At 39.3% G+C, this 25,805-nt stretch overlaps 1 protein-coding gene across 2 annotated transcripts in view; it reads right to left on the reverse strand.

The window, feature by feature from the left end:
- Positions 1 to 25,805, reverse strand: part of RASGEF1B (RasGEF domain family member 1B) — a 642,507-nt gene that overhangs the window by 602,037 nt on the left and 14,665 nt on the right. The window contains exon 1 of one of the 2 annotated variants that reach the window (XM_049630720.1): positions 15,070 to 15,225. The exons of the other annotated variant lie outside the window; for it this stretch is intronic. The gene's annotated coding sequence lies outside the window, so the exon portion shown is untranslated. Of the gene's footprint in view, positions 1 to 15,069; positions 15,226 to 25,805 lie in introns of those variants that run through there. 2 annotated transcript variants of the gene reach the window in all.

Consider the following 25,805-nt stretch of genomic DNA (forward strand, 5'->3'; position numbering starts at 1 on the left):
AAGAAAGAAAGAAAGAAAGAAAGAAAGAAAGAAAGAAAGAAAGAAAGAAAGAAGGAAGGAAGGAAGGAAGGAAGAAAGAAAGAAAGAAAGAAAGAAAGAAAGAAAGAAAATCATCCAAAATAAATAAATATCCTGAAGAAACCAAAACCAAAGCTATGTGAAAAGCAAGTATCTCACATCAACCCCAGTCTAGGCAATGTACAACAGAGTAGACTAGTTGACCTGTTGTTAGCTCCTGAAGAACATACAGTAGTCACTATTCCAGGAGGTGATGTTGGAAAGGAGCAAGAATCATGGTCAAAAGACCTAGGTTTGATCCTCAACTCTGCCACTTACTTGCTGAATGAGGTTTAGCAACATTCTGTACATCCATTTATTTTTTTCCTTAATTTTTATTGAAGACAACATCTATTTCTTATGTAGAAGAGGAGATTAGTGAATGATCTTGCCTACCCAACTACATTGTAAGACTGCTGAGAGATTCAGAGGAGGAAACACTTGAAAACCTATAGCTCTGTACCCATACTAATCACCACCATGCTGTTGATCCCTTGGTGCTGTCCTTAGGTCAGATATTAGAAACCCCTTTCTGTCCATCTTTCCCCTTCACACACACACCATGGACCAATTTAAGAGTTCACTGGGCTCTTCACATCTTGAGGTACATTCTGCTCTTTTAAAATTTATGCAAAAACATATGTTCTTATCCAGAGTTTGGCTTTGCCTCAAGGGTCTGTTTGTTTTTTCTAGTTCTTTCATTTAGGAAAAATACAATTTTCTAAGGGAATGGTCAGTGCAAACTTTTCATAGTGATATCAGCCCCAGGAGGTCATTTGACAAACTGCAATGATTGCCAAGAAGACAAGCCAAGTCAGAGTTTAAAAAAATAAATAAAAGGATGAATTAGAAACATGCTGGTTCATCTCAGGCTTTAATTTAGAGAAGACACTAATATGCCAATTCTTATTTTACAACAAATAAAAGTTGGGACGAGAAAAAATGCATTTATTCCATTCTGGTTCAATACCATTTATTAAGAATTTTTGGATATGACACAGCAATTCTACTTCTGGGTATTTATCCAAAGAAAACAAAAAAGCTAACTCAGAAATATATATGCACCCCCATGGTCACTGCAGCATATTTGTAATAGCCAAGATATGGAAACAAACAGTGTCCATCGATGGATGAACAGATAAAGAAAATATGGCATATATACACAATGGAATATTATTCAGCAATTAAAAAAAAAAAAAAAAGGAAGGCTTGCCATTTGCAACAATGTGGATGGACCGTGCGGGCATTATACTAAGACAAATACCATATGAGATCACTTATATGTGGAATCTAAAAACAAACATGGGGCACCTGGGTGGCTCAGTCGGTTGGGTGTCCGACTTCAGCTCAGGTCACGATCTTGTGGTCCGTGAGTTCGAGCCCCGTGTCGGGCTCTGGGCTGATGGCTCAGAGCCTGAAGCCTGCTTCCGATTCTGTGTCTCCCTCTCTCTCTGCCCCTCCCCCATTCATGCTCTGTCTCTCTCTGTGTCAAAAATAAATAAACGTTAAAAAAAAATTTAAAAACAAACTCATAGATACAGGGAACAGGCTGATGGTTGTAAGGGTGGGGATAGGGATTTGGGGTGGTCAAAGGGGGGTCAAAAGGTACAAACTTCCAAATATAAAATAAATAAGTCCTAGGGATATACTGTACAGCATGGTGGCTATAGTTTAGAACACTGTATTGCATATTTGCACATTGAAAAGATGGTAATCTTAAAAGTTCTCACTACAAGAAAAAAATTTGTGTAACTATATTGGCAATGGATTTTAACTAGACTTATTGTGGTGACCATATCACAATCTATACAAACACTGAATCATTATGGCATACACTTAAAACCAATATAATGTTATATGCCAATTGTACCTCAATTTTTAAAAAAGCATTTTTTGGCAGAAAAGTTGGTTCATATGCTATTTGAGTTTAACATGGAGGGAGAAGAAAAATGTTTGTTTCAGGGTCAGGAACATTAATTACAGTGGTCTCTCTTAGATTTTAGGCCCCAGAACTATTCAGTTTAAGTCCCTGACTTGGAGAAGTTTTTTTGCCTTCTTCTCTGTACTGTGTACAGTTCAGATTACAGAGGGGAAATCCTATTAGGTCAGTATTTTGGAATGGCAAAGCAATTTTTGCCTGTTATTGCTGAGAACTGAGAAGAATACAGGAAAGATCTCTTGATAACAGAGGGAACTACAGGAATTATTGTAAACATGAGAAAGAGAATCACAGTTTTTATGTTCTCCTATTCAAATAATTTTCCTTCTATGTTCCCAATCCTATAACATATATTTACTACTTCAAGTGTCAAGTCTATTCACAGCTTCATTCAACATTTGGCCAGCATTTATTGAGTACCAGCTACACAGGAAATGTAAGAGTGAGCAGATCAACACAGTACCTGCCCACACAGAGCTTAGGTCCAGGTCTGGCTAAGTTCTAGATTCTGGCGGAAACAGAATCCAAAGAGCCAGACAGAGTCGTTACTCTGGGCCTGCTTTCCCTGGTGGGATCTGACAGCTACTGCTGGTGAGAGAGGCAAAAGTAGGCTACAAGAATTAGTCTTACAAGGGGTGCGTCCCAGAGAGGTCAGCTAAGGCAGGGAACCACCGGTAGGTGTGATAGCTCTAGACTCACAAGACCCGGAATCTGGAAGGTCAGAGATTAAAGCAAGAAGCCAGGAATAAATGGGTATGACTATCAGAAACTCTGAGTTAGAAGACCTTTACTCTCTGCCTTTCTTTCTCCTCCCTCCCAGTATTTACCCAAAGAAAATGAAAACACTAATTTGTAAAGATCTATGCATCTCTATATTTACTGTGGCGCTGCTTACAATAGCCAAGATATGGAAGCAAACTAGGCATCCATCAACAGACAAATGGATAAGGAAAATGTGGCAAATACATACTGGAATATTATGCAGCCATAAAAGGTATGAGATCATGTCATTTGCGACAATATGGGTATGATGCTAAGTAAAATAAGTCAGACTGAGAAAGACAAATACCATATGATTCACTCATAAGTGGAACCTAAAAAAAAATGAATAAACAAACAAAAAAGAACCCAGGAACCAATGGGTAAGACTATCAAAAACTCTGAGTTAGAGGATCTTTGCTGTCTTTCTTTATCCTCTCTCTCAGCTAAGTGTGGGCACCCCTGCTGGCATCCATAGAAATGTGTTATAAGCATGACAGTCCTGAGGTCTGTAGGGAGGTTCTAACTTAGACGGATGCAGAGGCAGAGCTGTGAGGCTCTCTGTGAGGTCAGAATGGTAACATTTGCAAGTCCTTAGGGGCACTGCAAATGTTGTAGCTTGTAGCCCAACAGGAACATTCAGACCCAAAACAAGTGAGCCATAACCCCTCAGTCTGATAATGATGAATCTGGATGGTATAATAGAGAAGCAGCATCTTTTAGAATTAGTAGTGAATGTTCACATACTCCAGATGCTGGAGTAACCTGAAAAATTCTTGGAACAAATCCAATATCCTTTTCTAAGATGTCATGTGAGTATATCACAGACACTAATGCTTCTATTAAATAAAATAGAGGGTGCATTTTCAATGACATTCTTTATTAGGAATTATATTGCTAGAGACAGAAATAATATAACAGATATAGCAATATTCTAGGTTATCAGAGTGGGAGTGGATCAAGGCAGGAAAATATGTTTAAATTTCTGGGCTATCATCAAATGGGTTGAAAGCCATTAAGAAGGATCATGATACGACTTTCTGTTCCATGCACTAAGATACAGTGGACCTGCTGCCCATGCATCTGGCCCTGAAGCTTTCCTGCAGGCCTGCTTTGCCACAGTGGCAGAAGGGCTGGCTGGCTGAAGGCTCGGGAGCTGTACAGAGCAGCAGATGAATTTGGCGGTGGCTTGGATGCAATTCACAGCCTACAAAAACATACCACTTCCCTGTGCGGTTTTGCTCAAGGTCAGGATCACACCCTCCGAAAAACCTCCCATGCATGAGTCAGGCAGCCAAACACAACTGTGGTTAATACCCCCCGGCAGGGCCCCCTCCAAGGTCATGGGCACTGCTCCAACCACTGCTTTGTCGTCTCACCAGGAAAGGGTCTCCCATTGCCACCCGGGAGCCCTTGACCACCATTAAGTCAGCCCCTCAAAACTCACCAGCTTTGCCATGTGTGAAACATGAATGGTATGGCCTACAGTTTCTGACCCCAGTGCAATCTCTGACAGCTAACCACATCTTCCATCCAATGTGACTGTGAGCTTACATGATGTTTCAGTCTCTTCAGTCCATGCTGCTTGGGTATGAACATCACTTTCAGAACACAGCATGCTGCAGACAGTGGGCACTAATGTCTTCTCACCAAACTGCAGAGCCCTAGCACCCACTCCCTGGTATTCTGCCCCTGTCAACCTGAGGGTGAGTCCAGGAATCTGGACCAAAACAAGCACCTCAGTTGCTTATTCTAATACAGGTCAAAGGCCCACACTGTGAGGAACAACTAGTAGAGAGGCTGAAATGATGTCCTGACCTGTGCACATATTTTGAACTAAGCACAGAAAACAACTCCTTCAAGCAAAAACACCATAAATCCAAGAGCATAGAAGTTCTGCTATGGTCTTATCCTAACACTGGTGGCTTTTACCTGTGATATAAATACTCACATGCACAGTATTCATCCTGAGCTTCTCAAACTATTCATAAGAAGTTGTAAATATTGTATGCAAATTCTGACCCACAAATGACCAAAAATATTCAATACCTTATGCATGATTGACAGGCCTGAGGGAGATTAAGCTTTGTGCCATATCACCTAACACTATATATTTTCCTATTTTGGTCCTTAACCCAGCATTTTGAGCTTGCACTTTATTTTAGCAGCAATAACGTTACAAGATTTATGCACCAAGGCCATATGCCTTGCATAACGCAAGTACTTGATTTACAACTGATTTTAAGCTGGTGATGCCCAGCTTAATGAATGAGCCACTTTACTTGTCATCTCTTTAATTTCAACCCTCCTTTTGAGCCCAAATTTATTTTATACTTCCACAGATTTTTCTCTATACCTTTTTTCTCTTTGTGTGCTACTACTTTTGAAAGGTCATTTGGGACATAAAATATAATATGTCTGCCAAAACTAAAGGAAAGAGGCAGAAGAAGCAGAATGAGAAGTAAAAAGAGAAGTGAATGAGAGAAAAGAATGGAAAAGAAAAAGGAAGAAGAGGAGGAGAAAGATGTCTTCTGATCAGTCCCTTCCATGCAAAATTTCCTATTGCTTTTGTGCATTCCTACAATACTCAGTGACATCTTGTCCCATCTACCATATGCACGTTTCCCTTCCACTTGCCCAATGACATGAAGTCCACACTCTTTCCCAACTCCAGTGATCTCGCTTGTGTGAGCCCATGAGGCTCTCAAAGGTTCAACAAAGACTCAAAACACACCTGGTGCCCAGCCTTCTGCCTCTTTCTTAAAGAGAAGACTACTTCAGGTGACGTGCCTGTGTTCGAGATGCCCCAGCTTAGTATCACTGATGTTCTATCAAGCTCTATGTGGTCCACACACTGCTTAGGTCTGGTCACCCACCTGGTGTTCTGAATAGTATGTCAACCTTTTTCCCAGCTAAACTGATCTCATACTCAACTAAAATTTGTAAGCATTGACTAAGTACAGGTACTATGTGTGATGTTAGAATGCAGAGTTTAATAGGATTTGGAGTTCACACCAGAATAGGAGGGACAGACGTAAAAACAGATAGCTGTGCTGAAAGAAAGTGTCAAGATTTCCTCAAGGAGAAAACAGGAATGTGGAATCTTGAAGTATGAGTAGGAGTTAGCCAAATGAAGTGGTAGGAACAAGGATCATATCTCAAGAGGTATGATCGAAGGCACGGAGGTAGGAAATACTGGTGCGGGGATATACAGTCAGTTTGGCATTACTGGAATATGAATCATGAAGCCTGGAGAGGTGCTTCATGAAGCCAAAAGCCAGAGGCCAGGATGGTGAGAGGTTTAATGCCTCACAGAGGTGCTTGAATTTATTTTATGAGCAGTGGGGAACTGCCAATGAGTTGGGGGTTTTTGTTGTTGTTTTTAAGAAGGAAAGGTATGCCTGGGACATCAGGGTGGCTCAGTCCGTTAAGTGTCCAACTCCTGATTTTGCTCAGGTCATGATCTCAAGCCCCGCATGGAACTCTGTGCTAACAGCATGGAGCCTGCTTGGAATTCTCTCTCTCTCTCTCTCTCTCTCTCTCTCTCTCTCTCTCTCTCTCAAAATAAATAAAATAAATATTTTAAAAAGGGAAGGGAGGCTCTCTCCCTCTGTCTCTAAATAAAATAAATATTTAAAAAAAACAACTGAGCGGCTCAGTCAGTTGGGCCTTCAACTTCAGCTCAGGTCGTGATCTCACAGCTCGTGGGTTTGAGCCCCACTTCAGGCTCTGTGCTGACAGCTCAGAGCCTGGAGCCTGCTTCAGATTCCGTGTCTCCCTCTCTCTCTCTGCCCCTCCCTTGCTTGCCTTCTTCCCCTCTCTCTCTCTCTCAAAAATTAATAAACAAAAAAAATGTTTTTAAAGGCAGGGGAGCAGGCACATGGGTGGCTCAGTCATTTAAGCGTCCCATTTCTACTCAGTCATGATCCCAGGGTTCATGAGTTCGAGCCCTGCATGGGGCTCTCAGTTGACACCATGGAGCCTGCTTTGGATCCTCTGTCCCCCTCTCTCTCTGACCCTCTCTCTCACTTCTGAAAATACATACATACATACACAAACAAACATTTTAAAAAGTTAAAAAAAAGAAAGAAAGATATGCCAGATTTGCATTTTAGGAAGACCCACACTGCTGGCGATGCAAATCCTGCATGGGAAGTGGGATAGAGTAGTGGCAGGGGAGCAAGATTAAGGGTATCAAGATGAGCTGGTCAACTTGTATAGTAATCCAACCCAGAACCGATGAGATTCCAAATCAGACAGAAGCAAGCATAAAGAGGAAGGAATGGATTTGAACAATCCCTTAGAAGGTTAAATCAATTGTGTGTGTCAGGTAAGGAGAATTCAAGGAGATTTCCAGGCTTCTGACTCATGTGACTCAGCAGATTTACTGAAACAGGGAAAGTGGAGGAGAAACATGTTTGGGAATATCAGGAGTTTTTATGAATTCACCATGAATTCCAAACCCTTTACACAAGCCATTCAATCTACACTTTTTTTAATGAAGAATTTTAAATGCTTCTGACTGTCTTATAGGAGAAGCAATTTTCCCAAAGGGTTTGTTCACTGAAGTTTTATCCTCTACAATTCAATTTGTACCTTCCTGACTCCATTAGGGTGCCTATCCACACACAGGTGGTACCCAGTGACACTTCCACATGGCTCCTGTCTACGTTCACCCTTTTGGTGTTGCTGGGATCAAAGATTGGCTGCTGTGACTGGTGACTCAAACAAGCACCAAGAACAGGGAGGACCAGGGGCCGTACCATGTTGTTAAGAGAAATCCCCAGGTCACTAGGGTGCCTGGGTGGCTCAGTCAGTTAAGGTCTTACTTCAGCTCAGGTCATGATCTCATAGTTCATGAGTTCAAGCCCAGCATCAGGCGCATTGCTGTCAGCATGAAGCCTGCTTTGGATCTTCTGTCCCCACCCCCCACCCCTCCCCCATGCTCTCTCTAAAAAATAAACATTAAAAAAAATTTTTTGAGAGAGAAATCTTCATTGTTGTATCTGTAGCATTTTATTTCATATTTCAAAAGATTAAATATAATAATTTGTTAACAAATATGAATTCAGGGTAATAGATACATGGCCATTTGTTTGTTTGTTTTTAATTTTTATTAATTTTTGAGACAGAGAAAGAGCATGAACAGGGGAGGGTCAGAGAGAGGGAGACACAGAATCCAAAGCAGGCTCCAGGCTCCGAACTGTCAGCACAGAACCCGATGCGGGGCTTGAACTCACGGACGGCGAGATCATGACCTGAGCTGAAGTCAGAAGCTAACCGACTGAGCCACCCAGGCGCCCTGGCCATTTATTTTATTTCTGTATGTTTTCTTTTACTTTTAAATCCTCAGATTTAATTTCCATAAGATTAGCTCACAAATATCTTTCATTTCCTTATTTCCACCAATCATCCCTCCCTTTTTCCCAAACACAAAACCTGGGAAATTTTCTTTTCCCTTTAATCATAGCTGTGACTATGTTGGATATGTTGGATGTGAAAGGAAGGAATGAAAAAAAAAGTAATAAATGAGGTACATCTTTTTCCAAAATTTTTTTTAAAAAATTTTAATGTTTATTTACTTTTGAGAGAGATAGACAGAATGCGAGTCGGGGAGGGGCAGACAGAGAGGGAGACACAGAATCTGAAACAGGCTCCAGGCTCTGAGCTGTCAGCACAGAGCCCGACGTGGGGCTCAAGCTCATGAACTGTGAGATCATGACCTGAACCAAAGTCGAACACTTAACTGACTGAGCCACCCAGGCACCCCATCTATATTTAAGTCCTTATTGAGATGCTGCAAAATTACCAGAAATGCATGTGTTTTCATATTATGTACACTGTATACAATACATACTTATTTGTATACATATATATTCAAACTTGAGCTAACAGAACCACTTTGAATACCTCTGTTTACTCTCTAAGAAAATATATAAAGAGTATTAAAAAAAATTAAGACATCAACATAAAATTCATGATATAATATTTTTTTAAAGACTCAATGATCCAGGGGTCCCTGGGTGGCTCAGTCAGTTGAGCAACTGATTCTTGATTTAAGCTCATGTCATGATCCAGGGTTCGCATTGGGCTCCATGCAGAGTATGGAACCTATTTGAAATTCTCTCTCTCTCTCTCTCTCTCTCTCTCTCTCTCTCTCTCTCTCTCCCTCCCTTCCTCTGCCCCTCTCCCTTACTTGTGTACACTCTCTCTAAAATTAAAAATTAAATAAATAAAAATAAAGACTCAATGATGCAAAATATCCCCCAGTGATTTGTCTAATGTCGCAGTTCAGTTCCCTAAGAAGCAAACTCTGAACTGAAATTTGCTTGCAGGACATTTAGTAGGAGGTGGGAAGAAAGCAGCATTGTGCAGAGGGAGAACTTGGGCCACAAAGGTTTCAGCTGATCCTCCTGGTTCTTTAGAGTTGTCTCTGTTGGGGTTGAGGGGGCCAGGCCTTTATACCTCCTCATCAACCAGACAGCCCAAGATTCAGATGCAAGCTGTCCCTTGAAACAAGACTGTGACCTTTGGGAAAAATAATTTCTGCCACCAAGGACAAGTCCCCGTAGGGGGACCCAGCTGGGAGCAGAATGTATTTGGGGTAACAAGTGTTTCTGCCCTCAAGTGGGGTCCTGATAAGCCCACCACACTATCTGCTTACTGTATCTGAGTTTTAAAAAGAGAAGCAAAACTTCATAATTATATGTTAAATTAATGTAAGCACAGTGCCCTTTAGCAAATCACTGAATACTGTGGGACTCATTTTCCTTACCTCTCAAATGAGGTGGGATAGGACTTTCTCAAGTTTCTTCAGCCCTGAAGATCTAGATGTGGGCCAAATTTATTACATTGTAGAACCGTGGGTTTTTTTTTAATGTTTATTTATTTATTTTGAGAAAGAGAGAGCAGGAGAGGGGCAGAGAGAGGGGGAGACAGAGAATCCCAAACAGGCTCTGCAGAGCAGAGCCCGACATAGGGCTGGAACTCACAAACCATGAGATCATGACCTGAGGCAAAACCAAGAGTAGGAAGCTTAACAGACTGAGCCACCCACGCACCCCCCAGAACTGTGTTTTTATAGTCTATCTGTATATTTTCTATGTTCATGTGGGGCCCTTTGAATAAATAATACATGCCATGCTTTCATGCTCACTTTATATGACTTGAATTTGTGGAAACACTTTTTGATTTTTTTTTTAATGTTTATTTTATTCTTGAGAGAGAGCGAGACAGAGTGTGAGCAGAGGAGGGGCAGAGAGAGAGGGAAACACAGAATCTGAAGCAGGCTCCAGTCTCTGAGCCATCAGCACAGAGCCCAGTGTGGGAATCAAACTCACAAACCATGAGATTATGACCTGAGCCGAAGTCAGACGCTTAACTAACTAACTAACTGAGCCACCCAGGCAGCCCTGTGGAAACACTTTTTGAATGTCTCTGGTTGCTCTAAGAAAAATTTAGAAAATTTATAGAAAGAATTTTCTTTTTCTAATGACATATTATTTACCATACCTATGATTTGTTTGATTCCAAGTTAACTGGTCGGAATATGTAGGCTTCCAGTTGTGGTGTTATCCTCATTAGAAAATAGGATTTTTAAAAATATCATAACATACTGTAATGCTTTTGTCCCTACAATAAGAAGTGAAGAAATGTTCATAAAATAAGAAATAAAGAAATGTCCTGAGGAAATACAGACTATTTCAGAAAATGTACTGTTCTGATCATCTAACAACTCACAAAACAAATAAACAATGGCATTAAATGTACATTTTGAGAGCATGGTTGTTTGTTAGAGAGATATTGCCAACAGTTCCACTAATCGGGACCATGAACAGAGAGAGAAAAAAAGTATCCTGAACATCTTAGAACCCTGGCAAATGAAATTGGCAATAGTGCTGTTGAGTTTGTTCTGAGTTCGCTGATGTCATTGTGAGTGCCCATTTACGCTTCAACTTAATTCAAAGGGAAGGTGCTCTCTTTACACTCCCTTTTATCAAAATTTGTCTCTATGTTGTCAACTCACTTCCCTGTGGTGTCAGGGCCACCTGTGATAAAACAGACCTTCTTATACATCTTTTCAAAAATAACATTTAAAAATAGCATCATTTTCACATATATATGTACTGAGATGTTCATAAAAGTTCACAATAGCCAGAAAGGAAAGTGTCTACATTTTCAACAATAAAGGATTTTTTTAATGAAATATAGTATATCCATATTATGCCATGAATATTATTATTGAAAGTTACACAGTGAAACAATATTTAGTAGTATAGGACAATTACACAATCTTTTAAGCCAATGAGTAGACTGTAAGACAGTATCTGTGTTATAATCCCATGCACTACAATGTTTATAGTAGTGTGTTTTTCTTCACTTTCCAAGTTCTCTGCTTTGAGCATGTATTTGCTTTTATTATTAAAAAGAATACCACTTTTGGAGTACCTGGGTGGCTCAGTCAGTTACGCATCTGACTTCAGCTCAGGTCATGGTCTCACAGTTTGTGGGTTTCAGCCCCATGTTGGACTCTATGCTGACAGCTCAGAGCCTGGAGCCTGGAGCCTGCTTCAGATTCTGTATCTCCCTCTCTCTCTGCCCCACCCCCATTCATGCTGTCTCTCTCTCTCTCAAAAATACATAAACATTAAAAAAAAAAAAAAAAGAGTACCACTTTTTTTAAATGGCTATGTTCAGGGACACAGAGAAGATAGTTCGAGAATGGATTACAGCACCAAACAAAAGTGTTCCACCTCCTTCCTTCCCAGTGGCAGCTAAGCCTTGCATTAGAGGTTGGGGTTACAGTGGGAACCCAGACAAATGCCTCACTCAGGTACAACTCTGAGACCACGCCTGGGTCCTGAGTGATTAAAGCTGCCTAATCATTCCCAAGAAATACCTCCAGAGAGCCCAAGACTGAAAGATGGAATAAAGATGAAAGATGGGAAAAAATGGCTCACCTAAGTGCCTAACTGAATCACTACCTGGAGAGTCTGCACCGTACAGAATGTCTCCTGCAATATTCCACTGTGGTGGAAACATTTACATCTTCTTCCCAGGGAGGATAAAACAAAGGCTGGTGTAAATGTGAAAGAAGGGCTTGTCTTAAAATGACTTGATTTATTGAATGAAAATGTTACTGGGTTTAGGGGCGCCTGGGTGGCAAGGTCGGTTAAGCATCCGACTTCAGCTCAGGTCATGATCTCACGGTCCATGGGTTCAAGCCCTGCGTCGGGCTCTGTGCTGACAGCTCGGAGCCTGGAGCCTGTTTCCGATTCTGTGTCTCCCTCTCTCTGTGACCCTCCCCCATTCATGCTCTGTCTCTCTCTGTCTCAAAAATAAATAAACGTTAAAAAAAATTTTTTTTTTAAAAAAAGAAAATGTTACTGGGTTTAAAAAGTCTCCCACTTTAACAAAACAAGCAGCCATCCAAGAACAAAGTATGTGTGAAACCTACAAGATGGGAAAGGTTTCTCTGCATTCCAGGATCCTATCCTGTCTTTTTTGCAAAGGTCAAGAAAATCTCTCTTGATAACCAACAAGAAGATGTGGCCACTCTAAAGCACAGAGGGAAGTCACCAAGGACCCAGGGGGGTGGAGAGGTCTGAGCAGGTATACTGAGCTGAGCCACCGGCTTCACTCAGCCTCCAGGCTGGTTGCTCCTTTCCCCCCCCTGCAAGAGGGACCTGAGGTAAGAAGAGGCAGGTGGGCCCCACCCAAGAATTAAGAAATGTGTTTAATGGAATGTTACAAAAGAAATGCCACCTCACACCCATTAGGATGGTTACTGTTAAAAACAAACAAAATAACAAATGTTGAGGAGGATATAGAGAAATTGAACCCTTGTACACTGCTGGTAGGAATGTAAAATGGTATAGGCATTATGGAAAACAGTATGACAGTTCCTCAACAAATTAAAATTACGGGCACCTGTGTGGCTCAGTCAATTAAGCATCTGACTTTGGCCCAGGTTATGATCTCATGGTTTGTGGGTTCAAGTCCCATATCTGTGCGGACAGCTCAGAGCCTGGAGCCTGCTTCAGATGCTGTGTCTACCTCTCTCTATGCCCCTCCCCCGCTTGTTCTCTCTCTCTCTCTCTCTCTCTCTCTCTCTCTCTCTCTTTCTCTCTCTCAAAAATAAACATTAAAAAATTTTTTTGAGAAAAAATTAAAAATAGAACTACATATGATCAAGCAATTCCACTTTGGGGTATATACCAAAAACAATTGAAAGTAGACATATAAACAGGTATTAGTGCACCTATGTTCATAGCAGCATTATTTTCACAATAACCAAAGATAGAAACAACCCAAGTGCCTCCCAGCAGATGAATGAATAAACACGATATGGTATACACATAACAGAATGTTATTCAGCCTTAAAAAGTAATGAAATTCAGATACATACAACAACATGGATGAACTTTAATGACACTATGCTACACGAAACAAGCCAATCACAGAAAGAGAAATAGTACCCTTCCACTTATATTAACTACCTAGAGTAGTCAAACTCATAGAGACAGAAAGTAGAATAGAGGTTACTAGGAACTGGGGAAGCAGGGATAGGCAGTTATGGTTTAAGAGGTAAAGCTTCAGCTTAAAATTCTGGAGACTGGCTTCACTATAATGTCAATGTACTTAATGTCACTGACGTATATACTCAGAAATAGTTAAGATGATATATTTATGCATTATATATATTTGACTGCAATTTTTTAGAAATCATTACTTCATGAAAAAAAAAAAAAGAAGAAAAAGAAATGCCAATGGATGCAGAGCTGAGTAAGTTCCCTAACTGTTGCCTGGAGTCTGTGGGTCGGAGGCAGCACCACACTGAGCCCCCAGGGAGCCTGTGCAAATCAGCAGGAAGTGTGGAGAGTCCACAGCAGCAGGGCAGGGCAGCCTAACTATCAAGATCACAGCTGATCAAGCTGGACAGTCAGGGTTATCCTGGCTCCACCACCCTGCTATGTTGCCCCTAAGCAAGTTACGCAGCTACAGCTGAATTCTAATTGTAAAATCAGGTAATAACAACCAGCTCATTCCACATAGGACTGCTGTGAGGATTGAATAAAAACAACACATGAAGTACAGAACAATGTATAATGTGTCACTGCTTGTGCCATGAAATGGGGGGAAATATATGTGTTCCTATTTTCCTTCTTATGCATAAAAACTTCAGAGAGGATATATAATAAATGGATAATATTTATTTCTTTGGCAGGTGATAACTCAGTGGAGGGGAGAGTGTACATTTTTACTAAGTATCTCTTTTAATTTTTTCATTGTGAATCATGAAGACATGTTACCTATTAAAAAATTAACTAAAATGTCAAAAGACAAGGTATACGGAGTATGCATTATACAATGCATATTAATTATTATGATAATAATTATCATTAGAACCATCACCCTTACATCTAAGCCATATAGCACTCCTAGATTCATGTAACAAAAAGTCAAGCCCCTAGGAGAAACCCTGAAATCCTTCCAGAATCTTTAAGATTCACGACTCTCTGTGGCTGGTCCAGAACCCCGAAGACAACCTCCCAGATCTGAAATGTTATAATGCTGAGGCATGATCCTGTTACTCTCACAGCTGCAATCTAAGCAAGGCAATACTCACACCAACAACTACAACAAAAATGCACAAGCAGACAAGGGGACAATGGGAAAGACAGAGATAGGGAAAGGAGGAGGAAGGAAAGGGAATGGGATGCAGTGAAAGGAAAGAGCAGGACCATTTTCGCTCACCTGACTCCACCCATCATCCTCCCCCTCTACCGCTCCTGGCTAAACACCTGTCCAATCCAGCTTTGGCAGCCAACAACCTAGACCCCCACAGACTTAAACAGCCTCCACCAAATAAGCAAAATCGTGATGCCAGGCCCTGGAGGCAGGATACATCCCAGCAATGGGTCTCCTGCTTCCCCAGCTGCCCAGCCTCTCCAGGGCAAAATAGCAGTGGGGGCATATTGGATTGTCCCCATCTAGACAGCGTGGCATATTGGATTGTCCATTGGGGTGGGCCAGCTCTGTCACACCCCACAAGCTCATCATGGAAGAATATGACCATCTGATTAAAAGCATTCTTTCCATGCCTTGGCTTTCAAGATCTTGCCAGCATCCGTTATCAGGTCTCAATGTTGCCACCAGCACAAAAAGACACAAAAATTACTAAACAGCACCACAATCATAACCCAGAGGGCGATATGAGGCAGACAGCTGCTTGCGGCATATTTTCGTGTACAACACAGACTGCCTTGTTGGGCAATAAGTTATTTAAGCGAATCTGCATTTTTATATCTTACCCTGTGCAGAAACAATTGGTTCCACTTGGGTGCACGAGAATATGGAGAAAAGAAGAAACACATCATGATGTTAGTCCAGGAGCATTCAGATTATCAAGGATTGATCAATAGACACACCGTATTAGATGCAAAGTTCTTCCCTCACTACCAAGTTGTTGCTCACGGTGTTTTCAGTCCGTATACCATGCTACCCTATTATTAATTTGCAAAGATTTATTTAATTATAGAGGATCAAGCCTTTCAAAAAATAATTAATTACAAATGCTACTTAATATTCAGAAGTGTCACGCAAGCAGATAACTGGCATTCTCTGTTGGTGGTTTAATTAGACAAGAAGATGCAAAAAGCTGTCACTTGAGGGTGGGTGGCTGCAGGGGAGGGAAGCCCTGGTAAGCACTACCAGTTGGCCATCTGTACCAGACACAAAAGCACGACTCTTCAGCTGGCCTCCCTGAGAGAAAGCCCCCCATTTTTACCATCTCATCCATTGGCAATTTCTTTCTGCAGCACATAGCTGGAAGGCAGGAGATATTCATGAACCATACTTTCAGATTTGATGTTTCATAGATGCGGAAGGTTGGGGAAAACAATTAACCACTTGGTGCCTCAGTTTCTCCATCTAAAAACTATAATTCATAAATGTCATCCATCCATCTGCCTCCCAGATCAACAGCTGCTGAACATTTTCCTTACAAATGGCCAGGAACATGCCAAGTAATAAAACTGGCCCCCTGTTACACATTTGATATAAATATGCTGGCAAGAAATAGGAAAGCTTCTTAATTCTACTGAACAATTGATTGCTGGTTATTTCAGACTTTGTCAAGTTGTGATTTTCTGTGCCACTCCCCCTCCTCGCATTTTTAAAAATCATCTTTGACCATCTGCTCTCCAGATAATTCTTTCTTTAGTATCTTTATTAGACAGTAAGTAATAATACTACCAACAATTGCTGCTATAGTTCATTGTATATTCACATTTAGTCTCACCAGCTCACTGAGACAGGTATTATTGTTATTATTTCTATTTTATGGATGAAATTTAGAGAGTTTAGGTGACTCCACCAATGCCTCAGAATTAAGTAGGAAATTAGGACTAAAACTCAGGTCAATTTGATTCCAAATCACATAAGATTGCTTCTGCCATTCTGCCACAGAGGACAAGAAAAATACATAAACACATACACACAGAATTTCTACTCTTCAGAAATTATTATAAAATATAGGAACAACAGAAATCATTTGATACAATAAAATGAATACAATATGGTATCTTGAACTGGCTCCTGGAACAACAACAAAAAAAGAACATGTGTGAAAAAGCTGATGAAATCTGAATAAAATCTGAGTTGGGGAAAAAAAAAAAAAAAAGGTATTTATAAGGAATTCTTGCCATCTGTAGCCAAAACTGTAAATACTATCACCATTACTAAGGTTAAAAGTTGATCATTGTTTACAAGTAATTTGAACCATTTTTGAGTATCTGTTTTGAGATTTATTTCAAATAATATCTAACCCATAAACCTTTCCTTGAGTCTTTTTGAAAAAAAAAACATTAGTTTTGTATATTCATGATTTTTCTTACTTATGTAGTACAGACAACTAAAGGTGAATAAAGTGACATAAAACTAAATGGTACATCAAAAGAGTTTTCATATTTGGGAAAGGAAATTAAAATATTAATACTGATATTGTTTTAATTCATCCAAATACAGGATCTCTAAATTTCCTTCTTAAACAAGTTTGTTTTTTTAAAAAATAATAAATAGGAAGTGCCTGGGTGGCTCAGTCAGTTAGGCGTCCAGCTTTTGATTTCCACTCAGGGTATGATCTCAGGGTCATGACATCAAGCCCTACATCAGGGCTCTGTGCTGAGCATGGAGCCTGCTTAAGATTCTCTCTCTCTGTCTCCCTCTGCCCCTACCTGCCCATGCAGGTTCTCTCTCTCTCTCTCTCTCTCCTCTCTCAAAAATAAATAAATCAATAAATAAATAAATAAATAAATAAATAAATAAATAAATAATAAATATACAAGTTTGTTTTATATATTCATAGGTTTATTTCATATTACTGAATCAGTATTTTAAGCAAAATTAGATTTTGTTAACAATCTTTAGTATGTCAGTTAATTTCCAATAAAAATATATTTGTAACAATATAGTTTCAAAACTGCATAATTTTGCAAATGAACAAAAGGACAAAGAAAATAAAATGCACTTATGAGAAACTAGAGAAACATTAAAATTTTATAATTAAAGAATTTTTGGTAGATAAGTAAGTTTTTTTCCTTCACTATATTTTTGGTTTGTGTACAGACTTTTAGTGTAGCTATATAATATGGAATTTTATGTGATTCTCACTTTCACAGTATTCTTGAATAAGCATTTTGAATTTTGTTTTGATAATGGACTTAAATCAAATTTAAATGAACTGCAAAACAAAAGCTAGAAAGAACTACTTAATGTTTCAGAAACAGAATGAACCCAAATACCAATTTCCTTCCTGACACAAACCATGACAAAGTGCCATGCTAACAACATAAAAGCTAGTAACTGGCCTCAGACTGATACATTTATATAATGGACCAGAAAAAAACAGGATTATTAAAATATTCTCTGCAAGGGGTCTAAGCATTTATTCAAGTCCATGCATTCTATAGAAAGCTCTATACACCTGGCATAGAACTCATTTCTATAAATGCTGGCTTGGTTTTTTCCCTTTTCTTTATTCACAAATGATAACACTACCAAAGGTACATAATCCTTGTCATTTTTAGGGACTGGTTAGAGGCCTAGCTCTTGGACTTCTGACTCAGCCTCGAGTAATATTAAGTTCCTTTAGAGTCTCGAGTTCCAGAGGAGTTCAGGTTCTAGATGGGAAAAGTCCCCAAGGAGAAAATCAACCCAATAAGTCTACGATCCTCCTATCCACTGATTAGCCAAAACCAGACCATACCTCTGCAGGAAGCACCCCACGGAGGCAGGGGAGCCCACACCCAGGGACTGCTTAAAAGCAGGCCTGGCTTCCCTTACTGAGGATCTGCGCTTAAATTCTGGTATCAGGAGACCTCTTTGGAAATGAAGAGAACTGCCCCAGTTACTCAGGAGACCTCTCAGCGTGCACTTGGGAGCTGATTTTGCTACAGTGAGGATTTTATGGAGCTACTTTCAGTTCCCTGAATTGTCAAGTTTATAGCCAACGGACTATAAACATTTAGGTGAAAGATCTAAAATTGTAATTAGTACTGGTGAACCTTCCTAAGTTTTGTGACCTTCAGACAACTCGTCTGATGGATTTGATCACTGAATTCCCTGGCTTCATGGTTTTAATAACATCTGGACCTAGGGGTCCATAGGTAGGGTGAGGAGGTAGTTGATGTGAAATTGAGTGTGTATATGCATTTCTCTGGGTAGAGGGGCCCTGGTTTTCATTCTCAAAGGAGTCCTTAACTCAAAGAACCCTCTGTATCGCAGAACGTGACTTCATATTGAGAGGACCGTTACAAAGGCAATTCAGTTAAAATGATTCCTTAGGGTGGGCCCTAGTCCAATATGACTAGTGTCCTTCTGAGAAGAGGACATTTGGACAAAGGGAAAAACATGTGAAGACACAGGAAGACGGTCTTCAGAAGGATACAACTCTGCTGATCACAACCGTGATCTCTGACTTGTAGCCTCCAGAACTGTGAGAAGATAAATTTGTTGTTTGAACCCTCTGGTCTGTGTATTCATTCTGGCAACTCTAGCAAACTTATATGGATGCTTAGTATATTCATTTCAGATTGCAAACATAAATGGAAAAACCGAAAAGACTTTTTGCAAGTAGAAAGTCTCCAGCACTCACATTTCTTTTTCATATAAAAGGTCATAAATATTAAAAATTTAAATATTATTCACCTGCTTAAATAATGCATTCCTAGAAAATGTGAAGAACATAAAAATTACTTTTGCTCAGCTCCCTTAAGAATCAGGGAAGGAGCAGAATTGCAAACTGCAAACTACAATCTTGTACTCCACACTCCCTTCTTTATCTCTTTTATTGTGGGCACCCTCTGAGCTCTGTTGAAAAAAAAAACACAATGTTTAAAATGTTATTTTTTTAAACAAGGCAGTAGGTGGTTATTAAAAAATAAATTTTTAAACACAGGTAAGCAAACACAGATAAACAAAACTTCCCACAACCCAGAAGTACCAACTTCAGTAATATTTGTTAATATAATTGAACTGCTGCTAAGTCTCATCATAATATTTTCCATAAAACTGTAAAATAATGTTGTCTTCACCAAATAAAGAAGCTCATTATATAGATTATTCAATAATATGTGAAATGTGACCCTGTCAAAATTAACTTGAAAAATTACTGAATGCCCATCAATGAAATATGTGAACAATAATGTATTACAGACATTATATCTATATATATCTATATATATATATATTAATATTTACTTATTTTTGAGAGAGAGAGCACAAGTAGTGAAGGAACAGAGACAGAGGGAGACAGAGGACCTGAAGCGGGTTCTGTACTGCCAGCAGACAGCCTGATGCAGGACTTAAACTCTCAAACCGTGAGATCATGACCTAAGCAGAAGTCGGACGCTTAACCGACTGAGCCACCCAGGTGCCCCAGAGATTATATTTTATCAAACAAAAATTACATAACATTACATCCAAGCTGAGATACATATTATTTACATTCATCACAGAAATAACAATCACATTAGTTCTTAATTATTACTTCAATAACTAATCTCACATGTGCATTAAGCTTTACTGACCAAAGAAAGTAATGAGACATTTCAAGATAATGACAAGCAGTACTATCGTTACTAACGCAGCACATATAAAAACATGTAGGCATGAAGCACACATACACTCAGGAAATAACTAGGTAGTATCTAAGAAATGGAGAAAACAAAATAACTTTTAAAAGGAAATAAGCGAAATTATTTAATATAATTAAAAGGGAAATGAATCAAGAAAAATAGCAGTAACCCAAAAGAGGAAAATGGAAAACCAACAAAACGTTCCCAATATTAAGAATGATTGAAATATTAGAAATAATCTCCTAAAGAAAATTACATAAGAGCTACAACTCAAAACTAGAAATCTTATGGAATTTCTCCTAATGCTATTTTCTGAAATAATTCTAATTTTTCCAGCATTTCTGAATTATTCCCTCATATGCCTCTGCTTTGAGGAGACTGGCATAGCACTCTGGTCTGAAACTAGGTAAATCTGATCTATTTTTACTACAATATACATTTTAGATTTCCCCATACATGTTTTTTCTTTAGTATAATTTTTTTTTTTTAATTGGGGATAAGAGCATCAAAAGATGTCCCAATGGAACACTTGAGAGTGAAACATCCTTCCTTGCCTCCACTGAGTAACAGCAGCCCTATTGTCTCCTGGTGATCAGGTGTCAGTGTGGTGACACCTTTCCCTACTTGTCAGTCACAGTGATTTGAAAAGATTTTTAAAGAATTGTTCTATGAGATAGCCAAATGTTTTCTGAAGCTACAGTAATCAAAACAGTGTTGAATTTACTCCCTTACTAGGAATAGGTAGAATTAGGCAGTCATTTCATTGGAAGTCCATAGTGAAGTTCAGAAAGAGTCCAAATTTAGGATAAAGAAGGCATTTTAAATCAATGAGGAAAAGATATGATATATGTCAGGGTAATCTGACCATATGAGGAAAAAAAATCTATTTCATCCAGGTCCAATATTCAACAAGAATAACCAATGTGGCTATACTCAGTTTTTAAGGCTGGCATTCACTCGGATTGGTCAGCACCCATAGCATGCTCATTGTTAAATATTTTGAATATCACTCCAGGTTTCATCTTTCCACAAAATGAAATTCCTAATGGAACTAAAGTGTAAACACTTAAAATGAAACTTTAAAAGCGCGGGAAAATTGGAGTGCCTGGGTGGCTCAGTCTGTCGACTTCAGCTCAGGTCATGATCTCACGGTTTGTGGGTTTGAGCCCCACATTGGGCTCTGTGCTGACAGCTCAGAGCCTGAAGCTGGCTTCTGTGTCTCCCTCTCTCTCTCTGTTCCTTCCCTACTCAAGCTCTGTTTCTCTCTGTCTCTCAAAAATAAACATTGAAAAAAAATTTTTTAAATAAAATAAAAGTGTGGGAAAAAATAATGGAATATTTATATAATATTAGATGAAAGACTTTCTAAGCATGCCCTCAAGAGCAAACAACATTTTAAAAAGGATTGAAATTTTGATGAAATAAAAATTTTAAACTCTTCAGGCTTTATAAAAGATGAAAAACAAAAAGGCAAACAGCAGTTTGAGACAAATATTTCTGACATATATAAGAGAGAAGTGATTTTACCCTTAATATATAAAGAGCTACTGCAAATCAACTTTTAAAGTCTAACAACCCAACAGAAAAGAAAATAGGCTAAAGGTGTGACTTCATCAGGAGAGTATGTGTAAATAGTTGACAACATATGAACAAAGGTTCAACCTCTCTAAGTCATCACGGAAAATCAAATTAAGACAATTAAATACAATTTTTAACTATCAAGTTAGCATTTTTAGAAATTATTATTATTGTTTTTTTTTTTTTTTAGAAAGAGAGAGCGTGAGCAGGGAAGAAGGGCAGAGGGTGAGAGAGAGAATCTTAAGCAGGCTCCACACTCAGCTCAGAGTCAGACACAGGGCTCGATTCCATGATGCTGGGATCATGATGGGAGCTGAAACCAAGAGTCAGTCACTCAACCAACTGAGTCACCCAGGTACCCCAGCACAGCTTTTCTAAATATGATAAGAACCAATGTTGGTGAGGGTTCAGAAAATTGGGAACTGCCATTCACATCTGGTAAGAGATTAAAAGTGTCCTAATCTTTATGAAAGTTAATTTATAACTTCAAGTATCTCCAAAAAGTACATTATTTTAGGTACTAAAATATCTACTTCTAGCAATTTATCTAAGGATATTGCTTGTTGTAGGATGCATGTATCAGAGTATTTATATCACCATTGGTAATTAAAGTCAAAAACAAAAACTGGAATCTACTAAATTTCTAATAAAAAGATATTAAACAAATATATACTTACTTATATATTTTAAAATATTATATTTTCCCCTGTTTTATACAATGGTTATATATTAATTAGGTATGTTTTTTAATTTTTTGGATAAAAATAAAAACTTCATTGAAGCTTTTCTAGTGGTAAAACTTCTTTTCTAATCATGCAGAGAGAGAAAAATATAATTAATGGAAGTTTGTGCTTTAGCAAGATTCCCATGAATTAAGGTTTTACTATAAATAAAAATGTAATCAATAATAAGTCATTAATACCTGTCAGGCAAAATCAAATCCAGACTCTGTGAATGCAGTGAGACTTCACGGCTTAGAGGTTTGGTAATGAGATGTGAGGACTTATACTTCCAGAGAGACTCCATGGATCCACCCCTAGTTGGTAATTTGAGGAAGAGACCACAGCCACATCTGTGTGTGACACAAACCTTACTTTCCAAAGTGGATCCTGTTAAACAAGTTAAATCTGAAGAGATTGCGCCTCTGCAAGATTCGAAAGGTGGAAGAGAGGACGCAGACAATCCTCCTTCTCTGGCAGCATTGGCAGATGGATGTGTGAGTTTCCCGGATATGCCTTTCCAACAGCCTCTTTGCTTTCCTGTCATTTTAGCCACTCGCTGCTGAGAGAAGCTGTGGGGCCACCTTTTCTGAAGTGGGTGGGAGTGATTCTGGGAGGAAGTGGCTCTACACTTCCTCGTGGCAGTAAACCTGGAGCTGGTGGTAGCATCCACGATTCCCACTCCTCCAGCTTTTCCCATGGCTTCATAAGCACCATCATGTATTAAATCTCTTCTAAATCTCTGTATTAATGTTTTAAATACCTACAGTGGCTTTGTTTTCCTGACTGAATCCGGCTGATACAACCTGGTTATAGCCTAAGAAACTAATGTCATTTCTCTGCATTATAGTCTTGAAATGAAAGGACATGGGGGAATCCCAGAATTTTACCTTAGATGGCTTTAGACATTCTTTCTTAGGAGGCTTCATCATAATTCTGTAATTGATTCAGTAAGCCGCTAGGACAAAGAGGCTCACAGAAAATCACTTACGGAGACGGAAAATGGGCACATATATATGAACAGAATAGATTTTTCTTAGACATTCCAAGCCTGGAAGTAGAATGCTTGTTCAGTTAGAAGAGACCATTGCAGAGAAAAGCAACATCAAGTCAAAGTCAATACAAGCAATGCAGATTAATCTCACAGGGAAATGTTCCCAAAATACCAGCTTCCTTCTCATCTATGAAATCTCATGCTTTCCCACTCTTTCATGGTTCTTTTCCAAAGGATTTGCACCTGCCCCAGTCAATCCAAAAACCCACTTCCTTGTATTCCTTTTTTATCCACTCATCCTAATTTCTTAGCATTTATTTAAATATTCTAAATGTAGGGCACCTGGGTGGCTCAGTTGGTTGAGCATCAGATTCCTGATTTCGGCTCAGGTCATCATCTCACAGTTCATGAGATCAAGCCCCATATCAGCCTCTGCACTGATAGCTCAGAGCCTGATTGGAATTCTCTCTTTCCCTCTCTCTCTCTGTTTCTCTGTCTCTCAAAAATAAATAAACAAAGCTTAAAATGTCCTAAGTGGAATGGAGCCTGGACATACCAAAAAGCCCATGTAACACTGTCAAGGAAGAATATATGCCATAATACATAAACTTTATGATAAACTACAATGGCAATGTTTCCCCCAGCTTTATTGAGATATAACTAGCACGTAACATTATATAGATTAAGGTACACAACATGATGATTTGATCCTTATATATTGTGAAATGCTTACCACAATAATGTTAGTTAACACATCCATCATCTCACACAATTATCTGTGTGTGTATGGGTGCGTGTGTGCTGAGAACATTTAAGATCTCCTCTCATATAATACAGTATAAATGTAATATATATGTAAATACATAATCTCACATCTCACATCTTCTTTATCCATTAATTCAATGATAGACACTTAGATTGTTTCCATCGCTTGGCTATTGTGAATAATGCTGCAATGAATATGGGGGTGTAGATATATCTTGGAGATCCTGATTTTATTTCCTTTGGGTACATACCCAGAAGTGGGACTGCTGGATCACCAAGTAGTTCTATTTTAAATCTTTTGAGGAACTTTCACAGTTTTCCACAATGGCTGTACTAATTTACATCCCTACCAACAGGGCACCAAGGTTCTCTTTTCTCCACATATTCACCAGTACCTATTCTTGTCTTTTTGATAATAGCCAGAATAGCAATGTTTTTAATTCTAAGCATTTTGATGAAAATCTAAAACGTACTAAACCTTCTCTTAATTCTTAAGGAAAAAAATCTGAGACAACAGCACATAGTTCAAAAAACACTTATTCTCAGAACACTTAAATTAAACTCTGCCACCTTTGTGGCCTTGGTTAAGTACTTGGCTTCTCTGAAACCCTATTTCCTCTCCTTGGAAAATAGAGACAATAGTAATACAAGAGGCCAAACATACCCTCCCATAGGGTGATGGCCCTGAACCAGCAACATCATCAACATACGGGAATTTGTTAGGCAGATTTGGGGGCCCCACCCCAGACCTACTGAATCAGAAACTCTAGGGCTGGGCTCTAGCAACCTATTCTAACAAACCCTCTGGCTGATTCTCATACATGCTGCCATAGGGGGGTTGCCTTTGACTCAATAAGACCATGTCATGTAAAGAATAGTGTTAAAAAAAAAAAAAAAGCTACGCAAATATGAACTAGTACCATTACGAACATCAAGTGTGGGGCTATTTAATGCAGTAATGCGCTCAAAAGTTTCTTGTGGTCCTTGTGGTTGCTTACTCCTAATGGCCTCGGACCACTGTGCCGAAGAACAAGGGAGAATTCAAAAGAAATGCTTCTGCTCTCCAGAGTTCTTCCGTCTCCTCCCGCTGCTGTCAGCTATCATTTCTCACGAGGTCAGTGAGTCCTGCTGCTATCATCTGCTGCCTTACACACGTAGTTGTTCTGAGCCACTGCCTGAGGGCAATTCTGTCTTTCCTAAGGAATCAAGTCCTCAGCAGTTTGCAGCTTCAAGCCTCTCTTGTTGCCTTTTTCCAACTTACATTCTGAATGGTTGAGGCTGCCACCAGTCTGACCTCTGGATAAGAGGTGATAGTATGGCATAATAAACATATAGATATATCCTTTACATAGAAATATTTGTACGTCTATAGCACCAAAGCAGTGACTGCTACCTAATGGATGCACAATAAGAATGTTCAGTTGAATAAGTGAGTGTGTGTGCATACCACAGAAGTGTGTATGGAGACAATACATAGTTTCACTCTGACAATTCTAACTCCTGACTCCTCAGAAGTGGGTCTAATCAACCCAAGTCCATAAACACTTTAGGGAAAACAATGCCAAGAACAAGAGTTAATGGGAAGCCATTAGAATCCTCTTCATAGGAAAAGGACAGCATTTATACTTGTGTGGTAAAACAAGAGATAACACTGTGAAGCATTAAATATAGATGCAATTATTAATATGATTCTGTCCTCCAGGGCGCCTGGGTGCCTTAGTAGATTAAGTGAGTCTTGATTTCGGCTCAGGTCATGATCTCACAGTTCATGGGTTCGAGCCCTGCATTGGGCTCTGCACTGACAATGCAGAGCCTGACTGGGATTCTTTCTCTCCCTCTCTCTGCCCCTCCTCCTC

The sequence above is a fragment of the Panthera uncia genome, chromosome B1, assembly GCF_023721935.1.
Source record: "Panthera uncia isolate 11264 chromosome B1, Puncia_PCG_1.0, whole genome shotgun sequence".
Taxonomy (NCBI): Eukaryota; Metazoa; Chordata; class Mammalia; order Carnivora; family Felidae; genus Panthera; species Panthera uncia.